Source organism: Zootermopsis nevadensis, unplaced genomic scaffold, assembly GCF_977971745.1.
Source record: "Zootermopsis nevadensis isolate Lab colony 2312 unplaced genomic scaffold, Znev_1.0 Znev_ptg000022l, whole genome shotgun sequence".
NCBI lineage: Eukaryota > Metazoa > Arthropoda > Insecta > Blattodea > Termopsidae > Zootermopsis > Zootermopsis nevadensis.
The window spans coordinates 1,264,595-1,287,318 of NW_028259154.1; positions in this window are offsets into that span (position 1 = coordinate 1,264,595).

The following is a 22,724-nucleotide window of genomic DNA, read 5'->3' on the forward strand; positions in this document are numbered from 1 at the left end:
TGTCAACTTCATGTCAGAATCTCGTCAAGGTATGTCCAAGGGTTTGGACGATAGAGACATTTTAATTTTTCGAGATTATTCGAAAGTCAATTTATGAAAAAGCAAATATCTCCCGATCTGTAGGAATCTGAGAGACAAACCTTATGTCACATTGAGGGAACGTATATGTCAACTTCATGTCAAAGTCACGTCAATGTATGTGCAAGGGTTTGCAGGATAGAGACATCTTAATTTTTCGAGATTATTCGAAAGTCAATTTTTGAAAACGCAAATATCTTCCGATCTGTAGGAATCTGAGAGACAAAACTTATGTCACTTTGAGGGAACGTATATGTCAACTTCATGTCAGGATCTCGTCAATGTATGTGAAAGGGTTTGGACGATAGAGACATTTACATTTTTCGAGATTATTCGAAAGTCAATTTTTAAAAGGCAAATATCTCCCGATCTGTAGGAATCTGAGAGACAAAACTTATGTCAAATTGAGGGAACGTATATGTCAACTTGCTGTCAGAGTCACGTCAATGTATGTCCAAGGGTTTGGACGATAGAGACATTTTAATTTTTCGAGATTATTCGAAAGTCAATTTTTGAAAAAGCAAATATCTCCAGATCTGTAGGAATCTGAGAGACAAAACTCATGTCACTTTGAGGGAAGGCATATGTCAAGTTCATGTCAGAATCTCGTCAATGTATGTCCAAGGGTTTGGAGGGTAGAGACATTTTAATTTTTCGAGATTATTCGAAAGTCAATTTTTGAAAAGGCAAATATCTCCCGATCTGTAGGAATCTGAGAGACAAAATTTATGTCACTTTGAGGGAACGTATATGTAAACGTCATGTCAAAATCTCGTCAATGTATGTCCAAGGGTTTTGACGATAGAGACATTTTAATTTTTCGAGATTATTCGAAAGTCAATTTTTAAAAGGCAAATATCTCCCGATCTGTAGGCATCTGAGAGACAAAACTTATGCCACTTTGAGGGAACGTATATGTCAACTTCATGTCAGAATCTCGTCAAGGTATGTCCAAGGGTTTGGACGATAGAGACATTTTAATTTTTCGAGATTATTCGAAAGTCAATTTATGAAAAAGCAAATATCTCCCGATCTGTAGGAATCTGAGAGACAAAACTTATGTCACTTTGAGGGAACGTATATGTCAACTTCATGTCAGAATCTCGTCAATGTATGTCCAAGGGTTTGGACGATAGAGACATTTTAATTTTTCGAGATTATTCGAAATACAATTTTTTAAAGGCAAATATCTCCCGATCTGTAGGCATCTGAGAGACAAAACTTATGTAACTTTGAGGGAACGTATATGTCAACCTCTTGTCAGAATCTCGTCAATGTATGTCCAGGGGTTTGGACGATAGAGACATTTTAATTTTTCGAGATTATTCGAAAGTCAATTATTAAAAGGCAAATATCTCCTGATCTGTAGACATCTGAGAGACAAAACTTATGTCACTTTGAGGGAACGTATATGTCAACTTCATGTCAGTATCTCGTCAATGTATGTAAAAGGGTTTGGACGATAGAGACATTTAAATTTTTCGAGATTATTCGAAAGTCAATTCTTAAAAGGCAAATATCTCCCGATCTGTAGGAATCTGAGAGACAAAACTTATGTCACTTTGAGGGAACGTATATGTCAACTTCCTGTCAGAGTCACGTCAATGTATGTCCAAGGGTTTGGAGGATAGAGACATTTTAATTTTTCGAGATTATTCGAAAGTCAATTTTTAAAAGGCAAATATCTCCCGATCTGTAGGCATCTGAGAGACAAAACTTATGCCACTTTGAGGGAACGTATATGTCAACTTCATGTCAGAATCTCGTCAAGGTATGTCCAAGGGTTTGGACGATAGAGACATTTTAATTTTTCGAGATTATTCGAAAGTCAATTTATGAAAAAGCAAATATCTCCCGATCTGTAGGAATCTGAGAGACAAACCTTATGTCACATTGAGGGAACGTATATGTCAACTTCATGTCAAAGTCACGTCAATGTATGTGCAAGGGTTTGCAGGATAGAGACATCTTAATTTTTCGAGATTATTCGAAAGTCAATTTTTGAAAAGGCAAATATCTTCCGATCTGTAGGAATCTGAGAGACAAAACTTATGTCACTTTGAGGGAACGTATATGTCAACTTCATGTCAGGATCTCGTCAATGTATGTGAAAGGGTTTGGACGATAGAGACATTTACATTTTTCGAGATTATTCGAAAGTCAATTTTTAAAAGGCAAATATCTCCCGATCTGTAGGAATCTGAGAGACAAAACTTATGTCAAATTGAGGGAACGTATATGTCAACTTGCTGTCAGAGTCACGTCAATGTATGTCCAAGGGTTTGGACGATAGAGACATTTTAATTTTTCGAGATTATTCGAAAGTCAATTTTTGAAAAAGCAAATATCTCCAGATCTGTAGGAATCTGAGAGACAAAACTCATGTCACTTTGAGGGAAGGCATATGTCAAGTTCATGTCAGTATCTCGTCAATGTATGTCCAAGGGTTTGGACGATAGAGACATTTTAATTTTTCGAGATTATTCGAAAGTCAATTATTTAAAGGCAAATATCTCCCGATCTGTAAGCATCTGAGAGACAAAACTTATGTCACGTTGAGGGAACGTATATGTCAACCTCATGCCAGAATCTCGTCAATGTATGTCCAAGGGTTTGGACGATAGAAACATTTTAATTTTTCGAGATTATTCGAAAGTCAATTATTAAAAGGCAAATATCTCCCGATCTGTAGGCATCTGAGAGACATACCTTATGCCACTTTGAGGGAACGTATATGTCAACTTCATGTCAGAATCTCGTCAATGTATGTCCAAGGGTTTGGACGATAGAGACATTTTAATTTTTCGAGATTATTCGAAAGTCAATTCTTAAAAGCCAAATATCTCCCGATCTGTAGGAATCTGAGAGACAAAACTTATGTCACTTTGAGGGAACGTATATGTCAACTTCCTGTCAGAGTCACGTCAATGTATGTCCAAGGGTTTGGAGGATAGAGACATTTTAATTTTTCGAGATTATTCGAAAGTCAATTTTTGAAAAGGCAAATATCTCCCGATCTGTAGGAATCTGAGAGACAAAACTTATGTCACTTTGAGGGAACGTACATGTCAACTTCATGTCAGAATCTCGTCAATGTATGTCCAAGGGTTTGGACGAGAGAGACATTTTAATTTTTCGAGATTATTCGAAAGTCAATTTTTAAAAGGGAAATATCTCCCGATCTGTAGGCATCTGAGAGACAAAACTTATGTCACTTTGAGGGAAAGGATATGTCAACTTCCTGTCTGAGTCACGTCAATGTATGTCCAAGGGTTTGGAGGATAGACACATTTTAATTTTTCGAGATTATTCGAAAGTCAATTTTTGAAAAGGCAAATATCTTCCGATCTGTAGGAATCTGAGAGATAAAACTTATGTCACTTTGAGGGAACGTACATGTCAACTTCATGTCAGAATCTCGTCAATGTATGTGAAAGGGTTTGGACGATAGAGACATTTAAATTTTTCGAGATTATTCGAAAGTCAATTTTTAAAAGACAAATATCTCCCGATCTGTAGGAATCTGAGAGACAAAACTTATGTCACTTTGAGGGAACGTATATGTCAACGTCATGTCAGAATCTCGACAATGTATGTCCAAGGGTTTGGACGATAGAGACATTTAAATTTTTCGAGATTATTCGAAAGTCAATTTTTGAAAAAGCAAATATCTCCAGATCTGTAGGAATCTGAGAGACAAAACTCATGCCACTTTGAGGGAAGGCATATGTCAAGTTCATGTCAGAATCTCGTCAATGTATGTCCAAGGGTTTGGACGATAGAGACATTTAAATTTTTCGAGATTATTCGAAAGTCAATTTTAAAAAGCAAATATCTCCCGATCTGTAGGCATCTGAGAGACAAAGCTTATGTCACTTTGAGGGAACGTACATGTCAACGTCATGTCAGAATCTCGTCAATGTATGTCCAAGGGTTTGGACGATAGAGACATTTTAATTTTTCGAGATTATTCGAAAGTCAATTCTTAAAAGGCAAATATCTCCCGATCTGTAGGAATCTGAGAGACAAAACTTATGTCACTTTGAGGGAACGTATATGTCAACTTCCTGTCAGAGTCACGTCAATGTATGTCCAAGGGTTTGGAGGATAGAGACATTTTAATTTTTCGAGATTATTCGAAAGTCAATTTTTGAAAAGGCAAATATCTCCTGATCTGTAGGAATCTGAGAGACAAAACTTATGTCACTTTGAGGGAACGTATATGTCAACTTCATGTCAGAATCTCGTCAATGTATGTCCAAGGGTTTGGACGATAGAGACATTTTAATTTCTCGAGATTATTCGAAAGTCAATTATTAAAAGGCAAATATCTCCCGATCTGTAGGCATCTGAGAGACAAAACGTATGCCACTTTGAGGGAACGTATATGTCAACTTCATGTCAGAATCTCGTCAATGTATGTCCAAGGGTTTGGACGATAGAGACATTTTAATTTTTCGAGATTATTCTAAAGTCAATTTTTAAAAGGTAAATATCTCCCGATCTGTAGGCATCTGAGAGACAAAACGTATGTCACTTTGAGGGAACGTATATGTCAACCTCATGTTAGAATCTCGTCAATATATGTCCAAGGGTTTGGACGATAGAGACATTTTAATTTTTCGAGATTATTCGAAAGTCAATTATTAAAAGGCAAATATCTCCCGATCTGTAGGAATCTGAGAGACAAAACTTATGTCACTTTGAGGGAACGTATATGTCAACTTTATGTCAGAATCTCGTCAATGTATGTCCAAGGGTTTGGACGATAGAGACATTTTAATTTTTCGAGATTATTCGAAAGTCAATTTTTAAAAGGCAAATATCTCCCGATCTGTAGGAATCTGAGAGACAAAACTTATGTCACTTTGAGGAAACGTATATGTCAACTTCATGTCAGAATCTCGTCAATGTATGTCCAAGGGTTTGGACGATAGAGACATTCTAATTTTTCGAGATTATTCGAAAGTCAATTTTTGAAAAGGCAAATATCTCCCGATCTGTAGGAATCTGAGAGACAAAACTAATGTCACTTTGAGGGAACGTATATGTCAACTTCATGTCAGAATCTCGTCAATGTATGTCAAGGGTTTGGACGATAGAGACATTTAATTTTTCGAGTTTATTCGAAAGTCAATTTTTGAAAAAGCAAATATCTCCAGATCTGTAGGAATCTGAGAGACAAAACTCATGTCACTTTGAGGGAAGGCATATGTCAAGTTCATGTCAGTATCTCGTCAATGTATGTCCAAGGGTTTGGACGATAGAGACATTTTAATTTTTCGAGATTATTCGAAAGTCAATTATTTAAAGGCAAATATCTCCCGATCTGTAGGCATCTGAGAGACAAAACTTATGTCACTTTGAGGGAACGTATATGTCAACCTCATGTCAGAATCTCGTCAATGTATGTCCAAGGGTTTGGACGATAGAGACATTTTAATTTTTCGAGATTATTCGAAAGTCAATTCTTAAAAAGCAAATATCTCCCGATCTGTAGGCATCTGAGAGACAAAACGTATGTCACTTTGAGGGAACGTACATGTCAATTTCATGTCAGAATCTCGTCAATGTATGTCCAAGGGTTTGGACGATAGAGACATTTTAATTTTTCGAGATTATTCGAAAGTCAATTCTTAAAAGGCAAATATCTCCCGATCTGTAGGAATCTGAGAGACAAAACTTATGTCACTTTGAGGGAACGTATATGTCAACTTCCTGTCAGAGCCACGTCAATGTATGTCCAAGGGTTTGGAGGATAGAGACATTTTAATTTTTCGAGATTATTCGAAAGTCAATTTTTGAAAAAGCAAATATCTCCCGATCTGTAGGAATCTGAGAGACAAAACTTATGTCACTTTGAGGGAACGTATATGTCAACGTCATGTCAGAATCTCGACAATGTATGTCCAAGGGTTTGGACGATAGAGACATTTAAATTTTTCGAGATTATTCGAAAGTCAATTTTTATAAAGCAAATATCTCCCCTATCTGTAGGCATCTGAGAGACAAAACTTATGTCACGTTGAGGGAACGTATATGTCAACCTCATGCCAGAATCTCGTCAATGTATGTCCAAGGGTTTGGACGATAGAAACATTTTAATTTTTCGAGATTATTCGAAAGTCAATTATTAAAAGGCAAATATCTCCCGATCTGTAGGCATCTGAGAGACATACCTTATGCCACTTTGAGGGAACGTATATGTTAACTTCATGTCAGAATCTCGTCAATGTATGTCCAAGGGTTTGGACGATAGAGACATTTTAATTTTTCGAGATTATTCGAAAGTCAATTCTTAAAAGCCAAATATCTCCCGATCTGTAGGAATCTGAGAGACAAAACTTATGTCACTTTGAGGGAACGTATATGTCAACTTCCTGTCAGAGTCACGTCAATGTATGTCCAAGGGTTTGGAGGATAGAGACATTTTAATTTTTCGAGATTATTCGAAAGTCAATTTTTGAAAAGGCAAATATCTCCCGATCTGTAGGAATCTGAGAGACAAAACTTATGTCACTTTGAGGGAACGTACATGTCAACTTCATGTCAGAATCTCGTCAATGTATGTCCAAGGGTTTGGACGAGAGAGACATTTTAATTTTTCGAGATTATTCGAAAGTCAATTTTTAAAAGGGAAATATCTCCCGATCTGTAGGCATCTGAGAGACAAAACTTATGTCACTTTGAGGGAACGGATATGTCAACTTCCTGTCTGAGTCACGTCAATGTATGTCCAAGGGTTTGGAGGATAGACACATTTTAATTTTTCGAGATTATTCGAAAGTCAATTTTTGAAAAGGCAAATATCTTCCGATCTGTAGGAATCTGAGAGACAAAACTTATGTCACTTTGAGGGAACGTACATGTCAACTTCATGTCAGAATCTCGTCAATGTATGTGAAAGGGTTTGGGCGATAGAGACATTTAAATTTTTCGAGATTATTCGAAAGTCAATTTTTAAAAGACAAATATCTCCCGATCTGTAGGAATCTGAGAGACAAAACTTATGTCACTTTGAGGGAACGTATATGTCAACTTGCTGTCAGAGTCACGTCAATGTATGTCTAAGGGTTTGGACGATAGAGAAATTTAAATTTTTCGAGATTATTCGAAAGTCAATTTTTGAAAAAGCAAATATCTTCAGATCTGTAGGAATCTGAGAGACAAAACTCATGCCACTTTGAGGGAAGGCATATGTCAAGTTCATGTCAGAATCTCGTCAATGTATGTCCAAGGGTTTGGACGATAGAGACATTTAAATTTTTCGAGATTATTCGAAAGTCAATTTTAAAAAACAAATATCTCCCGATCTGTAGGCATCTGAGAGACAAAACTTATGTCACTTTGAGGGAACGTACATGTCAACGTCATGTCAGAATCTCGTCAATGTATGTCCAAGGGTTTGGACGATAGAGACATTTTAATTTTTCGAGATTATTCGAAAGTCAATTCTTAAAAGGCAAATATCTCCCGATCTGTAGGAATCTGAGAGACAAAACTTATGTCACTTTGAGGGAACGTATATGTCAACTTCCTGTCAGAGTCACGTCAATGTATGTCCAAGGGTTTGGAGGATAGAGACATTTAAATTTTTCGAGATTATTCGAAAGTCAATTTTTGAAAAGGCAAATATCTCCCGATCTGTAGGAATCTGAGAGACAAAACTTATGTCACTTTGAGGGAACGTATATGTCAACTTCATGTCAGAATCTCGTCAATGTATGTCCAAGGGTTTGGACGATAGAGACATTTTAATTTCTCGAGATTATTCGAAAGTCAATTATTAAAAGGCAAATATCTCCCGATCTGTAGGCATCTGAGAGACAAAACGTATGCCACTTTGAGGGAACGTATATGTCAACTTCATGTCAGAATCTCGTCAATGTATGTCCAAGGGTTTGGACGATAGAGACATTTTAATTTTTCGAGATTATTCTAAAGTCAATTTTTAAAAGGTAAATATCTCCCGATCTGTAGGCATCTGAGAAACAAAACGTATGTCACTTTGAGGGAACGTATATGTCAACCTCATGTTAGAATCTCGTCAATATATGTCCAAGGGTTTGGACGATAGAGACATTTTAATTTTTCGAGATTATTCGAAAGTCAATTATTAAAAGGCAAATATCTCCCGATCTGTAGGAATCTGAGAGACAAAACTTATGTCACTTTGAGGGAACGTATATGTCAACTTTATGTCAGAATCTCGTCAATGTATGTCCAAGGGTTTGGACGATAGAGACATTTTAATTTTTCGAGATTATTCGAAAGTCAATTTTTAAAAGGCAAATATCTCCCGATCTGTAGGAATCTGAGAGACAAAACTTATGTCACTTTGAGGAAACGTATATGTCAACTTCATGTCAGAATCTCGTCAATGTATGTCCAAGGGTTTGGACGATAGAGACATTCTAATTTTTCGAGATTATTCGAAAGTCAATTTTTGAAAAGGCAAATATCTCCCGATCTGTAGGAATCTGAGAGACAAAACTAATGTCACTTTGAGGGAACGTATATGTCAACTTCATGTCAGAATCTCGTCAATGTATGTCAAGGGTTTGGACGATAGAGACATTTAATTTTTCGAGTTTATTCGAAAGTCAATTTTTGAAAAAGCAAATATCTCCAGATCTGTAGGAATCTGAGAGACAAAACTCATGTCACTTTGAGGGAAGGCATATGTCAAGTTCATGTCAGTATCTCGTCAATGTATGTCCAAGGGTTTGGACGATAGAGACATTTTAATTTTTCGAGATTATTCGAAAGTCAATTATTTAAAGGCAAATATCTCCCGATCTGTAGGCATCTGAGAGACAAAACTTATGTCACTTTGAGGGAACGTATATGTCAACCTCATGTCAGAATCTCGTCAATGTATGTCCAAGGGTTTGGACGATAGAGACATTTTAATTTTTCGAGATTATTCGAAAGTCAATTCTTAAAAAGCAAATATCTCCCGATCTGTAGGCATCTGAGAGACAAAACGTATGTCACTTTGAGGGAACGTACATGTCAATTTCATGTCAGAATCTCGTCAATGTATGTCCAAGGGTTTGGACGATAGAGACATTTTAATTTTTCGAGATTATTCGAAAGTCAATTCTTAAAAGGCAAATATCTCCCGATCTGTAGGAATCTGAGAGACAAAACTTATGTCACTTTGAGGGAACGTATATGTCAACTTCCTGTCAGAGCCACGTCAATGTATGTCCAAGGGTTTGGAGGATAGAGACATTTTAATTTTTCGAGATTATTCGAAAGTCAATTTTTGAAAAAGCAAATATCTCCCGATCTGTAGGAATCTGAGAGACAAAACTTATGTCACTTTGAGGGAACGTATATGTCAACGTCATGTCAGAATCTCGACAATGTATGTCCAAGGGTTTGGACGATAGAGACATTTAAATTTTTCGAGATTATTCGAAAGTCAATTTTTATAAAGCAAATATCTCCCCTATCTGTAGGCATCTGAGAGACAAAACTTATGTCACGTTGAGGGAACGTATATGTCAACCTCATGCCAGAATCTCGTCAATGTATGTCCAAGGGTTTGGACGATAGAAACATTTTAATTTTTCGAGATTATTCGAAAGTCAATTATTAAAAGGCAAATATCTCCCGATCTGTAGGCATCTGAGAGACATACCTTATGCCACTTTGAGGGAACGTATATGTCAACTTCATGTCAGAATCTCGTCAATGTATGTCCAAGGGTTTGGACGATAGAGACATTTTAATTTTTCGAGATTATTCGAAAGTCAATTCTTAAAAGCCAAATATCTCCCGATCTGTAGGAATCTGAGAGACAAAACTTATGTCACTTTGAGGGAACGTATATGTCAACTTCCTGTCAGAGTCACGTCAATGTATGTCCAAGGGTTTGGAGGATAGAGACATTTTAATTTTTCGAGATTATTCGAAAGTCAATTTTTGAAAAGGCAAATATCTCCCGATCTGTAGGAATCTGAGAGACAAAACTTATGTCACTTTGAGGGAACGTACATGTCAACTTCATGTCAGAATCTCGTCAATGTATGTCCAAGGGTTTGGACGAGAGAGACATTTTAATTTTTCGAGATTATTCGAAAGTCAATTTTTAAAAGGGAAATATCTCCCGATCTGTAGGCATCTGAGAGACAAAACTTATGTCACTTTGAGGGAACGGATATGTCAACTTCCTGTCTGAGTCACGTCAATGTATGTCCAAGGGTTTGGAGGATAGACACATTTTAATTTTTCGAGATTATTCGAAAGTCAATTTTTGAAAAGGCAAATATCTTCCGATCTGTAGGAATCTGAGAGACAAAACTTATGTCACTTTGAGGGAACGTACATGTCAACTTCATGTCAGAATCTCGTCAATGTATGTGAAAGGGTTTGGGCGATAGAGACATTTAAATTTTTCGAGATTATTCGAAAGTCAATTTTTAAAAGACAAATATCTCCCGATCTGTAGGAATCTGAGAGACAAAACTTATGTCACTTTGAGGGAACGTATATGTCAACTTGCTGTCAGAGTCACGTCAATGTATGTCTAAGGGTTTGGACGATAGAGAAATTTAAATTTTTCGAGATTATTCGAAAGTCAATTTTTGAAAAAGCAAATATCTTCAGATCTGTAGGAATCTGAGAGACAAAACTCATGCCACTTTGAGGGAAGGCATATGTCAAGTTCATGTCAGAATCTCGTCAATGTATGTCCAAGGGTTTGGACGATAGAGACATTTAAATTTTTCGAGATTATTCGAAAGTCAATTTTAAAAAGCAAATATCTCCCGATCTGTAGGCATCTGAGAGACAAAACTTATGTCACTTTGAGGGAACGTACATGTCAACGTCATGTCAGAATCTCGTCAATGTATGTCCAAGGGTTTGGACGATAGAGACATTTTAATTTTTCGAGATTATTCGAAAGTCAATTCTTAAAAGGCAAATATCTCCCGATCTGTAGGAATCTGAGAGACAAAACTTATGTCACTTTGAGGGAACGTATATGTCAACTTCCTGTCAGAGTCACGTCAATGTATGTCCAAGGGTTTGGAGGATAGAGACATTTTAATTTTTCGAGATTATTCGAAAGTCAATTTTTGAAAAGGCAAATATCTCCCGATCTGTAGGAATCTGAGAGACAAAACTTATGTCACTTTGAGGGAACGTATATGTCAACTTCATGTCAGAATATCGTCAATGTATGTCCAAGGGTTTGGACGATAGAGACATTTTAATTTTTCGAGATTATTCGAAAGTCAATTTTTAAAAGGCAAATATCTCCCGATCTGTAGGCATCTGAGAGACAAAACGTATGCCACTTTGAGGGAACGTATATGTCAACTTCATGTCAGAATCTCGTCAATGTATGTCCAAGGGTTTGGACGATAGAGACATTTTAATTTTTCGAGATTATTCTAAAGTCAATTTTTAAAAGGTAAATATCTCCCGATCTGTAGGCATCTGAGAGACAAAACGTATGTCACTTTGAGGGAACGTATATGTCAACCTCATGTTAGAATCTCGTCAATATATGTCCAAGGGTTTGGACGATAGAGACATTTTAAAATTTTCGAGATTATTCGAAAGTCAATTATTAAAAGGCAAATATCTCCCGATCTGTAGGAATCTGAGAGACAAAACTTATGTCACTTTGAGGGAACGTATATGTCAACTTTATGTCAGAATCTCGTCAATGTATGTCCAAGGGTTTGGACGATAGAGACATTTTAATTTTTCGAGATTATTCGAAAGTCAATTTTTAAAAGGCAAATATCTCCCGATCTGTAGGAATCTGAGAGACAAAACTTATGTCACTTTGAGGAAACGTATATGTCAACTTCATGTCAGAATCTCGTCAATGTATGTCCAAGGGTTTGGACGATAGAGACATTCAAATTTTTCGAGATTATTCGAAAGTCAATTTTTGAAAAGGCAAATATCTCCCGATCTGTAGGAATCTGAGAGACAAAACTAATGTCACTTTGAGGGAACGTATATGTCAACTTCATGTCAGAATCTCGTCAATGTATGTCCAAGGGTTTGGACGATAGAGACATTTAATTTTTCGAGTTTATTCGAAAGTCAATTCTTAAAAGGCAAATATCTCCCGATCTGTAGGAACCTGAGAGACAAAACTTATGTCACTTTGAGGGAACGTATATGTCAACTTCCTGTCAAAGTCACGTCATTGTATATCCAAGGGTTTGGAGGATAGAGACATTTTAATTTTTCGAGATTATTCGAAAGTCAATTATTGAAAAGGCAAATATCTCCCGATCTGTAGAATCTGAGAGACAAAACTTATGTCACTTTGAGGGAACGTATATGTCAACTTCATGTCAGAATCTCGTCAATGTATGTCCAAGGGTTTGGACGATAGAGACATTTTAATTTTTCGAGATTATTCGAAAAACAATTATTTAAAGGCAAATATCTCCCGATCTGTAGGCATCTGAGAGACAAAACTTATGTCACTTTGTGGGAATGTATATGTCAACCTCATGTCAGAATCTCGTCAATGTATGTCCAAGGGTTTGGACGATAGAGACATTTTAATTTTTCGAGATTATTCGAAAGTCAATTATTAAAAGGCAAATATCTCCTGATCTGTAGGCATCTGAGAGACAAAACTTATGTCACTTTGAGGGAACGTATATGTCAACTTCATGTCAGAATCTCGTCAATGTATGTCCAAGGGTTTGGACGATAGAGACATTTAAATTTTTCGAGATTATTCGAAAGTCAATTCTTAAAAGGCAATTATCTCCCGATCTGTAGGAATCTGAGAGACAAAACTTATGTCACTTTGAGGGAACGTATATGTCAACTTCCTGTCAGAGTCACGTCAATGTATGTCCAAGGGTTTGGAGGATAGAGACATTTTAATTTTTCGAGATTATTCGAAAGTCAATTTTTGAAAAGGCAAATATCTCCCGATCTGTAGGAATCTGAGAGACAAAACTAATGTCACTTTGAGGGAACGTATATGTCAACTTCATGTCAGAATCTCGTCAATGTATGTCAAGGGTTTGGACGATAGAGACATTTAATTTTTCGAGTTTATTCGAAAGTCAATTTTTGAAAAAGCAAATATCTCCAGATCTGTAGGAATCTGAGAGACAAAACTCATGTCACTTTGAGGGAAGGCATATGTCAAGTTCATGTCAGTATCTCGTCAATGTATGTCCAAGGGTTTGGACGATAGAGACATTTTAATTTTTCGAGATTATTCGAAAGTCAATTATTTAAAGGCAAATATCTCCCGATCTGTAGGCATCTGAGAGACAAAACTTATGTCACTTTGAGGGAACGTATATGTCAACCTCATGTCAGAATCTCGTCAATGTATGTCCAAGGGTTTGGACGATAGAGACATTTTAATTTTTCGAGATTATTCGAAAGTCAATTCTTAAAAAGCAAATATCTCCCGATCTGTAGGCATCTGAGAGACAAAACGTATGTCACTTTGAGGGAACGTACATGTCAATTTCATGTCAGAATCTCGTCAATGTATGTCCAAGGGTTTGGACGATAGAGACATTTTAATTTTTCGAGATTATTCGAAAGTCAATTCTTAAAAGGCAAATATCTCCCGATCTGTAGGAATCTGAGAGACAAAACTTATGTCACTTTGAGGGAACGTATATGTCAACTTCCTGTCAGAGCCACGTCAATGTATGTCCAAGGGTTTGGAGGATAGAGACATTTTAATTTTTCGAGATTATTCGAAAGTCAATTTTTGAAAAAGCAAATATCTCCCGATCTGTAGGAATCTGAGAGACAAAACTTATGTCACTTTGAGGGAACGTATATGTCAACGTCATGTCAGAATCTCGACAATGTATGTCCAAGGGTTTGGACGATAGAGACATTTAAATTTTTCGAGATTATTCGAAAGTCAATTTTTATAAAGCAAATATCTCCCCTATCTGTAGGCATCTGAGAGACAAAACTTATGTCACGTTGAGGGAACGTATATGTCAACCTCATGCCAGAATCTCGTCAATGTATGTCCAAGGGTTTGGACGATAGAAACATTTTAATTTTTCGAGATTATTCGAAAGTCAATTATTAAAAGGCAAATATCTCCCGATCTGTAGGCATCTGAGAGACATACCTTATGCCACTTTGAGGGAACGTATATGTCAACTTCATGTCAGAATCTCGTCAATGTATGTCCAAGGGTTTGGACGATAGAGACATTTTAATTTTTCGAGATTATTCGAAAGTCAATTCTTAAAAGCCAAATATCTCCCGATCTGTAGGAATCTGAGAGACAAAACTTATGTCACTTTGAGGGAACGTATATGTCAACTTCCTGTCAGAGTCACGTCAATGTATGTCCAAGGGTTTGGAGGATAGAGACATTTTAATTTTTCGAGATTATTCGAAAGTCAATTTTTGAAAAGGCAAATATCTCCCGATCTGTAGGAATCTGAGAGACAAAACTTATGTCACTTTGAGGGAACGTACATGTCAACTTCATGTCAGAATCTCGTCAATGTATGTCCAAGGGTTTGGACGAGAGAGACATTTTAATTTTTCGAGATTATTCGAAAGTCAATTTTTAAAAGGGAAATATCTCCCGATCTGTAGGCATCTGAGAGACAAAACTTATGTCACTTTGAGGGAACGGATATGTCAACTTCCTGTCTGAGTCACGTCAATGTATGTCCAAGGGTTTGGAGGATAGACACATTTTAATTTTTCGAGATTATTCGAAAGTCAATTTTTGAAAAGGCAAATATCTTCCGATCTGTAGGAATCTGAGAGACAAAACTTATGTCACTTTGAGGGAACGTACATGTCAACTTCATGTCAGAATCTCGTCAATGTATGTGAAAGGGTTTGGGCGATAGAGACATTTAAATTTTTCGAGATTATTCGAAAGTCAATTTTTAAAAGACAAATATCTCCCGATCTGTAGGAATCTGAGAGACAAAACTTATGTCACTTTGAGGGAACGTATATGTCAACTTGCTGTCAGAGTCACGTCAATGTATGTCTAAGGGTTTGGACGATAGAGAAATTTAAATTTTTCGAGATTATTCGAAAGTCAATTTTTGAAAAAGCAAATATCTTCAGATCTGTAGGAATCTGAGAGACAAAACTCATGCCACTTTGAGGGAAGGCATATGTCAAGTTCATGTCAGAATCTCGTCAATGTATGTCCAAGGGTTTGGACGATAGAGACATTTAAATTTTTCGAGATTATTCGAAAGTCAATTTTAAAAAGCAAATATCTCCCGATCTGTAGGCATCTGAGAGACAAAACTTATGTCACTTTGAGGGAACGTACATGTCAACGTCATGTCAGAATCTCGTCAATGTATGTCCAAGGGTTTGGACGATAGAGACATTTTAATTTTTCGAGATTATTCGAAAGTCAATTCTTAAAAGGCAAATATCTCCCGATCTGTAGGAATCTGAGAGACAAAACTTATGTCACTTTGAGGGAACGTATATGTCAACTTCCTGTCAGAGTCACGTCAATGTATGTCCAAGGGTTTGGAGGATAGAGACATTTTAATTTTTCGAGATTATTCGAAAGTCAATTTTTGAAAAGGCAAATATCTCCCGATCTGTAGGAATCTGAGAGACAAAACTTATGTCACTTTGAGGGAACGTATATGTCAACTTCATGTCAGAATCTCGTCAATGTATGTCCAAGGGTTTGGACGATAGAGACATTTTAATTTTTCGAGATTATTCGAAAGTCAATTTTTAAAAGGCAAATATCTCCCGATCTGTAGGCATCTGAGAGACAAAACGTATGCCACTTTGAGGGAACGTATATGTCAACTTCATGTCAGAATCTCGTCAATGTATGTCCAAGGGTTTGGACGATAGAGACATTTTAATTTTTCGAGATTATTCTAAAGTCAATTTTTAAAAGGTAAATATCTCCCGATCTGTAGGCATCTGAGAGACAAAACGTATGTCACTTTGAGGGAACGTATATGTCAACCTCATGTTAGAATCTCGTCAATATATGTCCAAGGGTTTGGACGATAGAGACATTTTAAAATTTTCGAGATTATTCGAAAGTCAATTATTAAAAGGCAAATATCTCCCGATCTGTAGGAATCTGAGAGACAAAACTTATGTCACTTTGAGGGAACGTATATGTCAACTTTATGTCAGAATCTCGTCAATGTATGTCCAAGGGTTTGGACGATAGAGACATTTTAATTTTTCGAGATTATTCGAAAGTCAATTTTTAAAAGGCAAATATCTCCCGATCTGTAGGAATCTGAGAGACAAAACTTATGTCACTTTGAGGAAACGTATATGTCAACTTCATGTCAGAATCTCGTCAATGTATGTCCAAGGGTTTGGACGATAGAGACATTCAAATTTTTCGAGATTATTCGAAAGTCAATTTTTGAAAAGGCAAATATCTCCCGATCTGTAGGAATCTGAGAGACAAAACTAATGTCACTTTGAGGGAACGTATATGTCAACTTCATGTCAGAATCTCGTCAATGTATGTCCAAGGGTTTGGACGATAGAGACATTTAATTTTTCGAGTTTATTCGAAAGTCAATTTTTAAAAGGCAAATATCTCCCGATCTGTAGGAACCTGAGAGACAAAACTTATGTCACTTTGAGGGAACGTATATGTCAACTTCCTGTCAAAGTCACGTCATTGTATATCCAAGGGTTTGGAGGATAGAGACATTTTAATTTTTCGAGATTATTCGAAAGTCAATTATTGAAAAGGCAAATATCTCCCGATCTGTAGAATCTGAGAGACAAAACTTATGTCACTTTGAGGGAACGTATATGTCAACTTCATGTCAGAATCTCGTCAATGTATGTCCAAGGGTTTGGACGATAGAGACATTTTAATTTTTCGAGATTATTCGAAAAACAATTATTTAAAGGCAAATATCTCCCGATCTGTAGGCATCTGAGAGACAAAACTTATGTCACTTTGTGGGAATGTATATGTCAACCTCATGTCAGAATCTCGTCAATGTATGTCCAAGGGTTTGGACGATAGAGACATTTTAATTTTTCGAGATTATTCGAAAGTCAATTATTAAAAGGCAAATATCTCCTGATCTGTAGGCATCTGAGAGACAAAACTTATGTCACTTTGAGGGAACGTATATGTCAACTTCATGTCAGAATCTCGTCAATGTATGTCCAAGGGTTTGGACGATAGAGACATTTAAATTTTTCGAGATTATTCGAAAGTCAATTCTTAAAAGGCAATTATCTCCCGATCTGTAGGAATCTGAGAGACAAAACTTATGTCACTTTGAGGGAACGTATATGTCAACTTCCTGTCAGAGTCACGTCAATGTATGTCCAAGGGTTTGGAGGATAGAGACATTTTAATTTTTCGAGATTATTCGAAAGTCAATTTTTGAAAAGGCAAATATCTCCCGATCTGTAGGAATCTGAGAGACAAAATTTATGTCACTTTGAGGGAACGTATATGTAAACTTCATGTCAAAATCTCGTCAATGTATGTCCAAGGGTTTGGACGATAGAGACATTTTAATTTTTCGAGATTATTCGAAAGTCAATTTTTAAAAGGCAAATATCTCCCGATCTGTAGGCATTGAGAGACAAAACTTATGCCACTTTGAGGGAACGTATATGTCAACGTCATGTCAGAATCTCGTCAAGGTATGTCCAAGGGTTTGGACGATACAGACATTTTAATTTTTCGAGATTATTCGAAAGTCAATTTATGAAAAAGCAAATATCTCCCGATCTGTAGGAATCTGAGAGACAAACCTTATGTCACATTCAGGGAACGTATATGTCAACTTCATGTCAAAGTCACGTCAATGTATGTGCAAGGGTTTGCAGGATAGAGACATCTTAATTTTTCGAGATTATTCGAAAATCAATTTTTGAAAAGGCAAATATCTCCCGAACTGTAGGAATCTGAGAGACAAAACTTATGTCACTTTGAGGGAACGTATATGTAAACTTCCTGTCAGAGTCACGTCAATGTATGTCCAAGGGTTTGGAGGATAGAGACATTTACATTTTTCGAGATTATTCGAAAGTCAATTTTTGAAAGGCAAATATCTCCCGATCTGTAGGAATCTGAGAGACAAAACTTATGTCAAATTGAGGGAACGTATATGTCAACTTGCTGTCAGAGTCACGTCAATGTATGTCCAAGGGTTTGGACGATAGAGACATTTTAATTTTTCGAGATTATTCGAAAGTCAATTTTTGAAAAAGCAAATATCTCCAGATCTGTAGGAATCTGAGAGACAAAACGCATGTCACTTTGAGGGAAGGCATATGTCAAGTTCATGTCAGAATCTCGTCAATGTATGTCCAAGGGTTTGGACGATAGAGACATTTTAATTTTTCGAGATTATTCGAAAGTCAATTATTTAAAGGCAAATATCTCCCGATCTGTAGGCATCTGAGAGACAAAACTTATGTCACTTTGAGGGAACGTATATGTCAACCTCATGTCAGAATCTCGTCAATGTATGTCCAAGGGTTTGGACGATAGAGACATTTAAATTTTTCGAGATTATTCGAAAGTCAATTTTTAAAAAGCAAATATCTCCCGAACTGTAGGCATCTGAGAGACAAAACTTATGTCACTTTGAGGGAACGTACATGTCAACTTCATGTCAGAATCTCGTCAATGTATGTCCAAGGGTTTGGACGATAGAGACATTTTAATTTTTCGAGATTATTCGAAAGTCAATTCTTAAAAGGCAAATATCTCCCGATCTGTAGGAATCTGAGAGACAAAGCTTATGTCACTTTGAGGGAACGTATATGTCAACATCCTGTCAGAGTCACGTCAATGTATGTCCAAGGGTTTGGAGGATAGAGACATTTTAATTTTTCGAGATTATTCGAAAGTCAATTTTTGAAAAGGCAAATATCTCCCGATCTGTAGGAATCTGAGAGACAAAACTTATGTCACTTTGAGGGAACGTATATGTCAACTTCATGTCAGAATCTCGTCAATGTATGTCCAAGGGTTTGGACGATAGAGACATTTTAATTTTTCGAGATTATTCGAAAGTCAATTCTTAAAAGGCAAATATCTCCCGATCTGTAGGCATCTGAGAAACAAAACGTATGCCACTTTGAGGGAACGTATATGTCAACTTCATGTCAGAATCTCGTCAATGTATGTCCAAGGGTTTGGACGATAGAGACATTTTAATTTTTCGAGATTATTCTAAAGTCAATTTTTAAAAGGTAAATATCTCCCGATCTGTAGGCATCTGAGAGACAAAACGTATAACACTTTGAGGGAACGTATATGTCAACCTCATGTTAGAATCTCGTCAATGTATGTCCAAGGGTTTGGACGATAGAGACATTTTAATTTTTCGAGATTATTCGAAAGTCAATTATTAAAAGGCAAATATCTCCCGATCTGTAGGAATCTGAGAGACAAAACTTATGTCACTTTGAGGGAACGTATATGTCATCTTCATGTCAGAATCTCGTCAATGTATGTCCAAGGGTTTGGACGATAGAGACATTTTAATTTTTCGAGATTATTCTAAAGTCAATTTTTAAAAGGCAAATATCTCCCGATTTGTAGGAATCTGAGAGACAAAACTTATGTCACTTTGAGGGAACGTATATGTCAACTTCCTGTCAGAGTCACGTCAATGTATGTCCAAGGGTTTGGAGGATAGAGACATTTTAATTTTTCGAGATTATTCGAAAGTCAATTTTTGAAAAGGCAAATATCTCCCGATCTGTAGGAATCTGAGAGACAAAACTAATGTCACTTTGAGGGAACGTATATGTCAACTTCATGTCAGAATCTCGTCAATGTATGTCCAAGGGTTTGGACGATAGAGACATTTTAATTTTTCGAGATTATTCGAAAGTCAATTCTTTAAAGGCAAATATCTCCCGATCTGTAGGAATCTGAGAGACAAAACTTATGTCACTTTGAGGGAACGTATATGTCAACTTCCTGTCAAAGTCACGTCAATGTATGTCCAAGGGTTTGTAGGATAGAGACATTTTAATTTTTTGAGATTATTCGAAAGTCAATTATTGAAAAGGCAAATATCTCCCGATCTGTAGAATCTGAGAGACAAAACTTATGTCACTTTGAGGGAACGTATATGTCAACTTCATGTCAGAATCTCGTCAATGTATGTCCAAGGGTTTGGACGATAGAGACATTTTAATTTTTCGAGATTATTCGAAAAACAATTATTTAAAGTCAAATATCTCCCGATCTGTAGGCATCTGAGAGACAAAACTTATGTCACTTTGAGGGAACGTATATGTCAACCTCATGTCAGAATCTCGTCAATGTATGTCCAAGGGTTTGGACGATAGAGACATTTAACTTTTTCGAGATTATTCGAAAGTCAATTCTTAAAAGGCAAATATCTCCCGATCTGTAGGAATCTGAGAGACAAAACTTATGTCACTTTGAGGGAACGTATATGTCAATTTCCTGTCAGAGTCACGTCAATGTATGTCCAAGGGTTTGGAGGATAGAGACATTTTAATTTATCGAGATTATTCGAAAGTCAATTTTTGAAAAGGCAAATATCTCCCGATCTGTAGGAATCTGAGAGACAAAATTTATGTCACTTTGAGGGAACGTATATGTAAACTTCATGTCAAAATCTCGTCAATGTATGTCCAAGGGTTTGGACGATAGAGACATTTTAATTTTTCGAGATTATTCGAAAGTCAATTTTTAAAAGGCAAATATCTCCCGATCTGTAGGCATCTGAGAGACAAAACTTATGCCACTTTGAGGGAACGTATATGTCAACTTCATGTCAGAAGCTCGTCAAGGTATGTCCAAGGGTTTGGACGATAGAGACATTTTAATTTTTCGAGATTATTCGAAAGTCAATTTATGAAAAAACAAATATCTCCCGATCTGTAGGAATCTGAGAGACAAACCTTATGTCACATTGAGGGAACGTATATGTCAACTTTATGTCAAAGTCACGTCAATGTATGTGCAAGGGTTTGGAGGATAGAGACATCTTAATTTTTCGAGATTATTCGAAAATCAATTTTTGAAAAGGCAAATATCTCCCGAACTGTAGGAATCTGAGAGACAAAACTTATGTCACTTTGAGGGAACGTATATGTAAACTTCCTGTCAGAGTCACGTCAATGTATGTCCAAGGGTTTGGAGGATAGAGACATTTTAATTTTTCGAGATTATTCGAAAGTCAATTTTTGAAAAGGCAAATATCTTCCGATCTGTAGGAATCTGAGAGACAAAACTTATGTCACTTTGAGGGAACGTATATGTCAACTTCATGTCAGAATCTCGTCAATGTATGTGAAAGGGTTTGGACGATAGAGACATTTACATTTTTCGAGATTATTCGAAAGTCAATTTTTAAAAGGCAAATATCTCCCGATCTGTAGGAATCTGAGAGACAAAACTTATGTCAAATTGAGGGAACGTATATGTCAACTTGCTGTCAGAGTCACGTCAATGTATGTCCAAGGGTTTGGACGATAGAGACATTTAAATTTTTCGAGATTATTCGAAAGTCAATTTTTGAAAAAGCAAATATCCCCAGATCTGTAGGAATCTGAGAGACAAAACTCATGTCACTTTGAGGGAAGGCATATGTCAAGTTCATGTCAGAATCTCGTCAATGTATGTCCAAGGGTTTGGACGATAGAGACATTTTAATTTTTCGAGATTATTCGAAAGTCAATTATTTAAAGGCAAATATCTCCCGATCTGTAGGCATCTGAGAGACAAACCTTATGTCACTTTGAGGGAACGTACATGTCAACCTCTTGTCAGAATCTCGTCAATGTATGTCCAAGGGTTTGGACGATAGAGACATTTTAATTTTTCGAGATTATTCGAAAGTCAATTTTTAAAAAGCAAATATCTCCCGATCTGTAGGCATCTGAGAGACAAAACTTATGTCACTTTGAGGTAACGTACATGTCAACTTCATGTCAGAATCTCGTCAATGTATGTCCAAGGGTTTGGACGATAGAGACATTTTAATTTTTCGAGATTATTCGAAAGTCAATTCTTAAAAGGCAAATATCTCCCGATCTGTAGGAATCTGAGAGACAAAACTTATGTCACTTTGAGGGAACGTATATGTCAACTTCCTGTCAGAGTCACGTCAATGTATGTCCAAGGGTTTGGAGGATAGAGACATTTTAATTTTTCGAGATTATTCGAAAGTCAATTTTTGAAAAAGCAAATATCTCCCGATCTGTAGGAATCTGAGAGACAAAACGCATGTCACTTTGAGGGAAGGCATATGTCAACTTCATGTCAGAATCTCGACAATGTATGTCCAAGGGTTTGGACGATAGAGACATTTTAATTTTTCGAGATTATTCGAAAGTCAATTTTTAAAAAGCAAATATCTCCCGATCTGTAGGCATCTGAGAGACAAAACTTATGTCACGTTGAGGGAACGTATATGTCAACCTCATGCCAGAATCTCGTCAATGTATGTCCAAGGGTTTGGACGATAGAGACATTTTAATTTATCGAGATTATTCGAAAGTCAATTATTAAAAGGCAAATATCTCCCGATCTGTAGGCATCTGAGAGACATACCTTATGCCACTTTGAGGGAACGTATATGTCAACTTCATGTCAGAATCTCGTCAATGTATGTAAAAGGGTTTGGACGATAGAGACATTTTAATTTTTCGAGATTATT